The 13,004-nt window shown below is 47.8% G+C and overlaps 1 protein-coding gene across 1 annotated transcript in view; it reads right to left on the bottom strand.

The window, feature by feature from the left end:
• Window positions 1-8,847, bottom strand: part of LOC145337540 (butyrophilin subfamily 3 member A1-like) — a 41,163-nt gene extending 32,316 nt beyond the window's left edge. The window contains exon 1 of the mRNA XM_080182333.1: window positions 8,724-8,847. The gene's annotated coding sequence lies outside the window, so the exon portion shown is untranslated. The remainder of the gene's footprint in view (window positions 1-8,723) is intronic.
• Window positions 8,848-13,004: the final 4,157 nt, after the last annotated feature.

Raw genomic sequence — 13,004 nt, 5'->3', positions numbered from 1 at the left:
TCTAGATCCTTCTGCAGACTCTCCACACCCTCCGCACAATTTGCCGTTCCACCAATCTTGGTGTCATCAGCAAATTTCGACACCCTGCACTCGGTTCCCTCCTCCAGATCATCTATATAAATGGTAAATAGCTGAGGCCCCAGCACCGACCCCTGGGGCACTCCACTAGTCACCAACCGCCAATCCGAATAGCACCCATTGACCCCCACTCTCTAGTTAGGCCGCACTTGGAATATAATGTTCAGTTCTGGTCGCCACACTACCAGAAGGATGTGGAGGCTTTGGAGAGGGTGCAGAAAAGATTGACCAGTATCTTGCCTGGTATGGAGGGCATTAGATATGAGGAGAGGTTGGAGAAATTTGGTTTGTTGTCACTGGGATGATGGAGGCTGAGGGGCGACCTGATAGAATTCTACAAGATTATGAGGAGCATGGACAGAGTGGATCGACAGAAGCTTTTCCCAGGGTGAAGGAGTCAATGACTACAGGGCTTACATTTAAGGTGTGAGGGGCAAGATTTAAAGGAGATGTACGAGGCAAGGTTTTTACACAGAGGGTGGTGGGTGCCTGGAACTCACTGCCAGGGGAGGTAGTGCAAGCAGGTACAGTAGTGACTTTTAAGGGGCATCTTAACAAACACATGAACAGGATGGGAATAGAAGGATGTGGCCTGCGGAAGAGTAGGGGGTTTTAGTTCAGTCGGACAGAATGGTCCGTGCAGGCTTGAAGGGTCTGTTCCTGCGCTGTAATTTTCACTGTTCTTTGACACTCGATCCACTTATCCCACCTCATTCCTACGAACCTTGTCCACCAATATCTCTTTTCTCATTGGACTAGAAAGAGATTGCTATAGAAAAATTTCCAGGACGCACGCCAGGAATTCCTGCCCTTCTCAGCCACTGTCTAAAATGGAGAGAAAGTGGGAAGATGAGCATGAACTTGGGGTGAGGAGTCCCACTCAACTGTGACCTAGTGTACTGACCCCTGCTGCTTTGGACTCCCCATCACCATAGGCTCTCTCTATAATACTGGGTGCTGGGGTCTTCTCTCTCTATAATACTGAGTGCTGGGGATCTCTCTCTCTATAATACTGGGTGCTGGGATCCTCTCTCTATAATACTGGGTACTGGGGTCCTCTCTCTCTCTCTATAATACTGACTGCTGGGGTCTTCTCTCTCTATAATACTGAGTGCTGGGGTCCTCTCTCTCTCTCTATAATACTGGGTGCTGGGGATCTCTCTATAATACTGGGTGCTGGGGCTCTCTCTCTCTCTATAATACTGGGTGCTGGGGCTCTCTCTCTCTCTATAATACTGGGTGCTGGGGCTCTCTCTCTCTCTATAATACTGGGTGCTGGGGCTCTCTCTCTCTCTATAATACTGGGTGCTGGGGATCTCTCTCTCTATAATACTGGGTGCTGGGGTCCTCTCTCTATAATACTGGGTGCTGGGGATCTCTCTCTATAATACTGGGTGCTGGGGATCTCTCTCTCTATAATACTGGGTGCTGGGGATCTCTCTCTATAATACTGGGTGCTGGGGTCCTCTCTCTATAATACTGGGTGCTGGGGTCCTCTCTCTCTATAATACTGGGTGCTGGGGTCCTCCCTCTCTATAATACTGGGTGTTGGGGCTCTCTCTCTATAATACTGGGTACTGGGGATCTCTCTCTCTATAATACTGGGTGCTGGGGCTCTCTCTATAATACTGGGTGCTGGGGATCTCTCTCTCTATAATACTGGGCGCTGGGAATCTCTCTCTCTATAATACTGGGTGCTGGGGATCTCTCTCTCTATAATACTGGGTGCTGGGGCTCTCTCTCTCTATAATACTGAGTGCTGGGGTCGTCTCTCTATAATACTGGGTGCTGGGGATCTCTCTCTCTATAATACTGAGTACTGGGGATCTCTCTCTCTAATACTGGGTGCTGGGGATCTCTCTCTCTATAATACTGGGTGCTGGGGATCTCTCTCTCTCTATAATACTAGGTGCTGGGGATCTCTCTCTCTATAATACTGGGTGCTGGGGTCCTCTCTCTATAATACTGGGTGCTGGGGCTCTCTCTCTCTATAATACTGGGTGCTGGGGATCTCTCTATAATACTGGGTGCTGGGGATCTCTCTCTCTATAATACTGGGTGCTGGGGATCTCTCTCTCTATAATACTGGGTGCTGGGGATCTCTCTCTCTATAATACTGGGTGCTGGGGATCTCTCTCTCTATAATACTGGGTGCTGGGGATCTCTCTCTCTATAATACTGGGTGCTGGGGATCTCTCTCTCTATAATACTGGGTGCTGGGGTCCTCTCTCTATAATACTGGGTACTGGGGTCCTCTCTCTCTCTCTATAACACTGACTGCTGGGGTCTTCTCTCTCTATAATACTGAGTGCTGGGGTCCTCTCTCTCTCTCTATAATACTGGGTGCTGGGGATCTCTCTATAATACTGGGTGCTGGGGCTCTCTCTCTCTCTATAATACTGGGTGCTGGGGCTCTCTCTCTCTCTATAATACTGGGTGCTGGGGCTCTCTCTCTCTATAATACTGGGTGCTGGGGATCTCTCTCTCTATAATACTGGGTGCTGGGGATCTCTCTCTATAATACTGGGCGCTGGGAATCTCTCTCTCTATAATACTGGGTGCTGGGGATCTCTCTCTCTATAATACTGGGTGCTGGGGCTCTCCCTCTCTATAATACTGAGTGCTGGGGTCGTCTCTCTATAATACTGGGTGCTGGGGATCTCTCTCTCTATAATACTGAGTACTGGGGATCTCTCTCTCTATAATACTGGGTGCTGGGGATCTCTCTCTCTATAATACTGGGTGCTGGGGATCTCTCTCTCTCTATAATACTAGGTGCTGGGGATCTCTCTCTCTATAATACTGGGTGCTGGGGTCCTCTCTCTATAATACTGGGTGCTGGGGCTCTCTCTCTATAATACTGGGTGCTGGGGTCCTCTCTCTCTCTCTATAATACTGGGTGCTGGGGATCTCTCTCTCTATAATACTGGGTGCTGGGGCTCTCTCTCTATAATACTGGGTACTGGGGATCTCTCTCTCTATAATACTGGGTGCTGGGGCTCTCTCTCTCTATAATACTGGGTGCTGGGGTCCTCTCTCTATAATACTGGGTGCTGGGGCTCTCTCTCTCTCTATAATACTGAGTGCTGGGGCTCTCTCTCTCTCTATAATACTGAGTGCTGGGGCTCTCTCTCTCTCTATAATACTGAGTGCTGGGGCTCTCTCTCTCTATAATACTGGGTGCTGGGGATCTCTCTCTCTATAATACTGGGTGCTGGGGTCCTCTCTCTATAATACTGGGTGCTGGGGATCTCTCTCTCTATAATACTGGGTGCTGGGGATCTCTCTCTCTATAATACTGGGTGCTGGGGATCTCTCTCTCTATAATACTGGGTGCTGGGGATCTCTCTCTCTATAATACTGGGTGCTGGGGATCTCTCTCTCTATAATACTGGGTGCTGGGGATCTCTCTCTCTATAATACTGGGTGCTGGGGATCTCTCTCTCTATAATACTGGGTGCTGAGGCCCTCTCTCTATAATACTGGGTGCTGGGGTCCTCTCTCTATAATACTGGGTGCTGGGGCTCTCTCTCTCTATAATACTGAGTGTTGGGTTCCTCTCTCTATAATACTGGGTCCTGGTGCTCTCTCTCTCTATAATTCTGAGTGCTGGGGTCCTCTCTCTATAATACTGGGCGCTGGGGTCGTCTCTCTATAATACTGGGTGCTGGGGATCTCTCTCTCTCTCTATAATACTGAGTGCTGGGGATCTCTCTCTCTATAATACTGAGTGCTGGGGATCTCTCTCTCTCTCTATAATACTGAGTGCTGGGGATCTCTCTCTCTATAATACTGGGTGCTGGGGCTCTCTCTCTCTATAATACTGAGTGCTGGGGTCATCTCTTTATAATACTGGGTGCTGGGGATCTCTCTCTCTCTCTATAATACTGAGTGCTGGGGCTCTCTCTCTCTATAATACTGGGTGCTGGGGCTCTCTCTCTCTATAATACTGGGTGCTGGGGCTCTCTCTATAATACTGGGTGCTGGGGCTCTCTCTATAATACTGGGCGCTGGGAATCTCTCTCTCTATAATACTGGGTGGTGGGGATCTCTCTCTATAATACTGGGTGCTGGGGCTCTCTCTCTATAATACTGGGTGCTGGGGATCTCTCTCTCTATAATACTGGGTGCTGGGGTCCTCTCTCTATAATACTGGGTACTGGGGCTCTCTCTCTATAATACTGAGTGCTGGGGATCTCTCTCTCTATACTACTGAGTGCTGGGGATCTCTCTCTCTATAATACTGAGTGCTGGGGATCTCTCTCTCTATAATACTGGGTGCTGGGGATTTCTCTCTCTATAATACTGGGTACTGGGGATCTCTCTCTCTATAATACTGGGTGCTGGGGCTCTCTCTCTATAATACTGGGTGCTGGGGCTCTCTCTCTCTATAATACTGAGTGTTGGGTTCCTCTCTCTATAATACTGGGTCCTGGGGCTCTCTCTCTCTATAATTCTGAGTGCTGGGGTCCTCTCTCTATAATACTGGGCGCTGGGGTCGTCTCTCTATAATACTGGGTGCTGGGGATCTCTCTCTCTCTCTATAATACTGAGTGCTGGGGATCTCTCTCTCTATAATACTGGGCGCTGGGGTCGTCTCTCTATAATACTGGGTCCTGGGGATCTCTCTCTCTCTCTATATAATACTGAGTGCTGGGGATCTCTCTCTCTATAATACTGAGTGCTGGGGATCTCTCTCTCTCTCTATAATACTGAGTGCTGGGGTCGTCTCTTTATAATACTGGGTGCTGGGGATCTCTCTCTCTCTCTCTATAATACTGAGTGCTGGGGCTCTCTCTCTCTATAATACTGGGTGCTGGGGCTCTCTCTCTCTATAATACTGGGTGCTGGGGCTCTCTCTCTCTATAATACTGGGTGCTGGGGCTCTCTCTCTCTATAATACTGGGTGCTGGGGCTCTCTCTCTCTATAATACTGGGTGCTGGGGCTCTCTCTCTCTATAATACTGGGTGCTGGGGCTCTCTCTCTCTATAATACTGGGTGCTGGGGCTCTCTCTCTCTATAATACTGGGTGCTGGGGCTCTCTCTCTCTATAATACTGGGTGCTGGGGCTCTCTCTCTCTATAATACTGGGTGCTGGGGCTCTCTCTATAATACTGGGTGCTGGGGATCTCTCTATAATACTGGGCGCTGGGAATCTCTCTCTCTATAATACTGGGTGCTGGGGATCTCTCTCTCTATAATACTGGGTGCTGGGGTCCTCTCTCTATAATACTGGGTACTGGGGCTCTCTCTCTATAATACTGGGTGCTGGGGATCTCTCTCTCTATAATACTGGGTGCTGGGGTCCTCTCTCTATAATACTGGGTACTGGGGCTCTCTCTCTATAATACTGAGTGCTGGGGATCTCTCTCTCTATAATACTGAGTGCTGGGGATCTCTCTCTCTATAATACTGGGTGCTGGGGATCTCTCTCTCTATAATACTGGGTGCTGGGGATTTCTCTCTCTATAATACTGGGTGCTGGGGATCTCTCTCTCTATAATACTGGGTACTGGGGCTCTCTCTCTATAATACTGGGTGCTGGGGATCTCTCTCTCTATACTACTGAGTGCTGGGGATCTCTCTCTCTATAATACTGAGTGCTGGGGATCTCTCTCTCTATAATACTGGGTGCTGGGGATTTCTCTCTCTATAATACTGGGTACTGGGGATCTCTCTCTCTATAATACTGGGTGCTGGGGCTCTCTCTCTATAATACTGCGTGCTGGGGCTCTCTCTCTCTATAATACTGAGTGTTGGGTTCCTCTCTCTATAATACTGGGTCCTGGGGCTCTCTCTCTCTATAATTCTGAGTGCTGGGGTCCTCTCTCTATAATACTGGGCGCTGGGGTCGTCTCTCTATAATACTGGGTGCTGGGGATCTCTCTCTCTCTCTATAATACTGAGTGCTGGGGATCTCTCTCTCTATAATACTGGGCGCTGGGGTCGTCTCTCTATAATACTGGGTGCTGGGGATCTCTCTCTCTCTCTATATAATACTGAGTGCTGGGGATCTCTCTCTCTATAATACTGAGTGCTGGGGATCTCTCTCTCTCTCTATAATACTGAGTGCTGGGGATCTCTCTCTCTATCATACTGGGTGCTGGGGCTCTCTCTCTCTATAATACTGAGTGCTGGGGTCGTCTCTTTATAATACTGGGTGCTGGGGATCTCTCTCTCTCTCTCTATAATACTGAGTGCTGGGGCTCTCTCTCTCTATAATACTGGGTGCTGGGGCTCTCTCTCTCTATAATACTGGGTGCTGGGGCTCTCTCTCTCTATAATACTGGGTGCTGGGGCTCTCTCTCTCTATAATACTGGGTGCTGGGGCTCTCTCTCTCTATAATACTGGGTGCTGGGGCTCTCTCTCTCTATAATACTGGGTGCTGGGGCTCTCTCTCTCTATAATACTGGGTGCTGGGGCTCTCTCTCTCTATAATACTGGGTGCTGGGGCTCTCTCTATAATACTGGGTGCTGGGGATCTCTCTATAATACTGGGCGCTGGGAATCTCTCTCTCTATAATACTGGGTGCTGGGGATCTCTCTCTCTATAATACTGGGTGCTGGGGCTCTCTCTCTCTATAATACTGAGTGCTGGGGTCGTCTCTCTCTATAATACTGGGTACTGGGGCTCTCTCTCTATAATACTGGGTGCTGGGGATCTCTCTCTCTATAATACTGGGTGCTGGGGTCCTCTCTCTATAATATTGGGTACTGGGGCTCTCTCTCTATAATACTGAGTGCTGGGGATCTCTCTCTCTATAATACTGAGTGCTGGGGATCTCTCTCTCTATAATACTGGGTGCTGGGGATCTCTCTCTCTATAATACTGGGTGCTGGGGATTTCTCTCTCTATAATACTGGGTGCTGGGGATCTCTCTCTCTATAATACTGGGTACTGGGGCTCTCTCTCTATAATACTGGGTGCTGGGGATCTCTCTCTCTATAATACTGGGTGCTGGGGCTCTCTCTCTCTCTCTCTCTATAATACTGGGTACAGGGGCTCTCTCTCTCTATAATACTGGGTGCTGGGGATTTCTCTCTCTATAATACTGGGTGCTGGGGATCTCTCTCTCTATAATACTGGGTACTGGGGCTCTCTCTCTATAATACTGGGTGCTGGGGATCTCTCTCTCTCTCTCTCTATAATACTGGGTGCTGGGGATCTCTCTCTCTATAATACTGGGTACTGGGGCTCTCTCTCTCTCTCTCTCTCTATAATACTGGGTACAGGGGCTCTCTCTCTCTATAATACTGGGTGCTGGGGATTTCTCTCTCTATAATACTGGGTGCTGGGGATCTCTCTCTCTATAATACTGGGTACTGGGGCTCTCTCTCTATAATACTGGGTGCTGGGGCTCTCTCTCTCTCTCTCTCTATAATACTGGGTACAGGGGCTCTCTCTCTCTATAATACTGGGTACTGGGGCTCTCTCTCTCTATAATACTGGGTACTGGGGCTCTCTCTCTCTCTCTCTCTATAATACTGGGTGCTGGGGTCCTCTCTCTCTCTATAATACTGGGTGCTGGGGTCCTCTCTCTCTCTATAATACTGGGTGCTGGGGTCCTCTCTCTCTATAATACTGGGTGCTGGGGATCTCTCTCTCTAATACTGGGTGCTGGGGATCTCTCTCTCTATAATACTGGGTGCTGGGGATCTCTCTCTCTATAATACTGGGTGCTGGGGATCTCTCTCTCTATAATACTGGGTGCTGGGGATCTCTCTCTCTATAATACTGGGTGCTGGGGATCTCTCTCTCCATAATACTGGGTGCTGGGGATCTCTCTCTCTATAATACTGGGTGCTGGTGCTCTCTCTCTATAATACTGGGTGCTGGTGCTCTCTCTCTCTATAATACTGGGTGCTGGTGCTCTCTCTCTCTATAATACTGGGTGCTGGGGCTCTCTCTCTCTATAATACTGGGTGCTGGCGCTCTCTCTCTCTATAATACTGGGTGCTGGCGCTCTCTCTCTGTAATACTGGGTGCTGGGGATCTCTCTCTATAATACTGGGTGCTCTGGCTCGCTCTCTCTCTCTCGCTATAATACTGGGTGACCAAAGGCCCCCTCTCTATAATACTGGGTGCTGAGGTGGTGGGTTTGGGGTGTGTGTCCGGGGTTAAGCTTTATTCCCTGAGCTGTAATAGGTCAGATAATCGGTTAATAGGAAAGTTTGTTGCGGTCAGACTGGCAACAGTGGCTGCACTTCGAACCCCTCACCGGGTTACACAGAGGCTTTGAGACATTTGCAGGCGCTGTACAAATGCAGGTATTTGTTGTTTTCCCCCATTGGAAGGGGGACCAGGGAATCTGACCCCTGTATTAAACCTCACCCAGAAACCCTATCTGGATGGAGGGTGTGGTGGGGAGTGTAAATACAGACTCAGTTTCAGGATTGTGACCCCTTGTCAGTTTCAGGGCTGGGCTGGACAGGGGTGTGGTGGCGAGTGTTTCCAGAGATGTTTCTGAGCCTCAGAACCTCTGATCTGCTCTTGTTTTTTCACAAACACACAATTATTGAAGTGGAGAGAATCACGCCCTTCAGCCTGAACACGGAGGCTGCGGTTCCCAGCCGGGAATGCTGTAATTTCCCAATGTAACCAATTCTTACAGTCCCAGGTAACTCTCTCATTCATTCACTTACCTGTTGCTGCATCAGACGCCTTTCTTCCCCCTCTCTCTCTCTCCTTCAGCCTGCCGGTTTGTTTGAGCTGGGGAATGGAGGAGAAACAGGCCAGGCAATACAGGAAAAAAAAACCCAACCTTAATCTTTCTCACTTTCACTTTGAAACATCCGCCCCGGAGACGGAAACACGTTTGATAGACATTTAGACAGAAGCCAGAAAATGGTTCCAATCTCTCATTTTGTGTTTCATGCGGGGTGATTGCATTCCTGCTTTTTGTTGTATTGTTATTTCATGTAAAACTCGTGCTCGGCTGTAGTCACGGCCATTCAGCCCATCGCTCCTCTGCCAGCTCTTTTGTGCGTTTTGATCGAATCTCGCTAAATAAAGCGCATTAAAAGTGGTGCTGGTCCGAACTGGTCTTTTATGACACACTGTAGCCACACTTCCCACCACACTCTCCATCCAGATAGGTTTCTGGATCAGGTTTAATACAGATTCCCTGGTCCCGAGTCCAAAGAGGGGGGAAAAAAAAGCAAATATCTGCATTTGTATAGCGCCTGCAAATGTCTCAAAGCTGTGTAAATGGAATCTGTATCAGTCACGTCCCAAGTATTCCCACCCCTTTTATTAGCCGAGGCATTGAATAAAAGCGCAGGGAGGTTATAATGGAGCTGTATTAAAAACTCCTGAAGCCACAGCTGGAGAACTGTGTGCAGTTCTGGTCACCTCACTATTGGAAGGGTGTGAATGCAGTGGAGAGGGTGCAGAGGAGATTCACCAGGACACTGCCTGGGATGAAGGGGTTTCAGCTATGAAGAGAGGCTGGGGTTGTTATCCTTGGAGCAGAGAAGGCTGAGGGGGGACCTGACTGAGGTGGACAAGACTATGAGGGGCATGGATCGGATGGCTCGGGAGAAACCTTTCCCTTTAATAGCGGGGTCAATAGGGAGCATAGATTTAAGGTAAGTGGGCAGGAGATTTAGAGGGTGCTAGGACCAAAAGAGAAAATACTGTAAACTCTCAGCAGGAACTGTAAGGAGAGAAAAGAGCTGATGTTTTGAGTCCAGGTGACCCTTTGTCAAAGGGTGGTGGGAATGTGGAACTCAAAGGGTGGATGAGGTGAGAACCCTGACAACATTTGAGAAGCATTTAGGTGATGCCATAGAATAATGTTATGGACCAGTGTTTCTGATTTGGAATGAATGACCGGGGAGAGTGGCTGATGGGGGGAGATTCAATCCGGATAGAGAATAGGATCATTAGCTGAAGAGAAAACAACTGCAGGCCTGAGGAGAAAAGGCAGGAGAGTGATACCAGACGGATAGATTTTGCAAAGGGTCCGCATGGATAATGGGTCAAACACCCTCAGTCTGTGCCCTAACCAACCTAGGATTGTAAGCTATATTTGAACATAGAACATAGAACATTACAGCGCAGAACAGGCCCTTCGGCCCACGATGTTGCGCCGACCAGCTTTTAAAAAAACAACACTAACCCACTAATCTAAACCAATCCCATTTCGTCCATAAATCTATCCACAGATCTCTTAAACGCCCCCAAACTAGGCGCATTTACAACTGCAGCTGGCAGGGCATTCCAGTCCCTCACCACCCTCTGGGTAAAGAACCTACCCCTGACATCAGTCCTATAACTACCCCCCCTTAATTTAAAGCCATGCCCCCTCGTGCTAGCTTTCTCCATCCTAGGAAAAAGGCTATCACTATCCACCCTGTCTAAACCTCTAATCATCTTATATGTTTCAATAAGGTCCCCGTTATCATCTTCCGTTATCTTCCGTTATCTTCCGAAGTCTTCCGTTATCATCATTCTAATATTTTTCTGTAAAGTGTCTGTAGATGTAGTCCGCCGTCTCCTTTGCACTATTCAGCTGTTTGTAGCTTACGCGCAGTGCTCCTGCTGCTCCTTCATTTCAGCCAGAAAGGTTCTGTCTTTGATCTCTCAGTATATTATCCCTTTCTATTACTAACGTGCTAATTTCTAGAGCAAAACTGCCACAAACAACTTCTTCTCCTTCCGCCATTCTCCTGAATACCACAGTCAGGTTAAGTTCCCACTCCTGGCCTTGTTAAAGTTTCTGGCAATGCCGTTTATCGTCCTCTCATGTGACATCTCTTTTCTTTCATGCAGTATCCCTTTAACTCTTTTATTTTCTCCCTTAATTTGGTTTAATCGATTATCCGAAAAAAGATCATCTCAAGTGGTGTCTTATACCTCCATCTCTCACATCTTTCTCAGCTTCTGCTTTCTCAGAAGACTAAGGAAATATGGCATGTCAGCTATGACTCTCATCAACTTATACAGATGCACCATGGAAAGCATTCTCTCTGGTTCTATCACAGCTTGGTATGGGCTCCTGCTCTGACCAAGACCGCAAGAAACTGCAAAAGGTCATAAGAACATAAGAAATAGGAGCAGGAGTAGGCCATCTAGCCCTTCGAGCCTGCCCCGCCATTCAATAAGATCATGGCTGATCTGTCGTGGCTCAGTTCCACATTCCCGCCCTCTAGCCCAATCCAACACACAACTCAGCCTCCCATCCATTGACTGTCTACCCTTCCTGTTGCCTTGGAAAAGCAACTACCATAATTAAGGACCCCAGACATTCTCTCTTCCACCTTCTTCCGTTGGGAAAAAGATACAAACGTCTGAGGTCATGTCCCAACCAACTCAAGAACATCTTCTTCCCTGCTGCTGTCAGGCTTTTGAATGGACCTACCTTGCGTTAAGTTGATCTTTCTCTACACCCTAGCAATGACTGTAATGCTACATTCTGCACTCTCATTTCCTTCCCAATGAACAGTATGCTTTGTATAGCGAGCAAGAAATACTTTTCACAGTATGCTAATACGTGACAATAATTAATCAAATCAAATCAAAATCTTATTTCGCTGTACATGAACACACAAACAGTCCAAAGTCACTTTAGACTGTTTTTCATCATTCGTGACTCTACCCTTCTTTATTCTAATGATATTTCCCTGTCTCAGTTCTCTCTGTTACTTGTGCCTTCTCTGATGCTTCATTTCGTGCCCCTCCCCTTGTAGCACTAGCTGGCCTCCCCACACAGAGACGTAGCTCCCATCCCTGACCAGATTTGATTTGTTGTTGTCATGTGTACTGGGACACAGTGAAAAGTATTGTTTCTCACCTGCTATAAAAACAAAACATAGAGTACGTAGGGGAGAGGGAAAGGAGCTCGAGAGAGGGTCATAGCTAGGGGTTAGAGAAAGATCAGCTTAATGTATGGTGGATCCATTGAAAAGTCTGATTGTAGCAGGGAAGAAGTTGTTCTTGAGTTGGCACGTGACGTCAGACTTCTGTATCTTATTCTCAAAGAAAGAAGGTGGGAGAAAGAATGTCCAGGATGCGTGGGGTCTTTGATTATGCTGGCTGCTTTTCTGAGGCAGTGAGATGTGTAGACAGAGTCAGTGAACGGGAGGCTGGTTTGTGTGATGGATTGGACTACGATCATGACCCTTTGTAGTTTCTTGCAGTCTTGGGCAGAGCAGGAGCCATACCAAGCTGCGATATAATCAGAAAGGATGCTTTCTACGCTGCATATGTGAAAATTGGTGAGAGCCACAGCAGACATGTTGAATTTTGTTTTTCTTCTAAGTAACCCCATTCCTTGTGAACAGATCACTATCCTGCCCAGGATGCAGTGCCAGACAAACCTGAAACCCTATCTCCTGCACCATTTCTCCAACTCTGCACTAACCTGGCTGACCTTCCTGTCATCACGGGGAGTAATCCTCAGATCATCACCTCTCGCAAACTCTGTCAGCGTGCCCTCAAACCGTTTGTGTCAATGTCAACATTTCTGAGGCCAGAAGTTCTAAGGTTGCTTGATTGAAACATGGAAAATCCTGAAGGGTCTTCAGTGGGATGGATGAGGAAAGGACGTTCCCTCATGTGGAAGAACAGGACAGAGGGAGATATGGAAAAATGTGAGGCGATGTACTTTGGCAGAAGGAACAAATGTGCAGAGTATTTCCTAAATGGTAAGAAATTAGGAAGAGTAGATGTATAGAGAGGTCGGAGTGTCCTTGTCCATAAGTCACTGAAAGCCAACATGCAGGTACAGCAAGCTAATGGAATGTTAGCCTTTATCACAAGAAGGTTTGAGTAGAGGTCTTGCTTTAATTATATAGACACTTGGTTAGACCATACCTGGGGTACTATGTGCACCTTACCAAAAGGATATAATTGCCATCAAGAGTTCAACGAAGGTTCACCAGACTTGTCCCAGGGACAGTAGGACTGTCTTATGAAGAGAG

Source organism: Carcharhinus amblyrhynchos, unplaced genomic scaffold, assembly GCF_965287045.1.
Source record: "Carcharhinus amblyrhynchos unplaced genomic scaffold, sCarAmb.v2.hapA scaffold_52, whole genome shotgun sequence".
In the NCBI taxonomy this organism is placed as follows: Eukaryota; Metazoa; Chordata; class Chondrichthyes; order Carcharhiniformes; family Carcharhinidae; genus Carcharhinus; species Carcharhinus amblyrhynchos.
The sequence above is the reverse complement of the archived record's forward strand: the minus strand, read 5'-3'. Positions and strand labels throughout refer to the sequence as shown.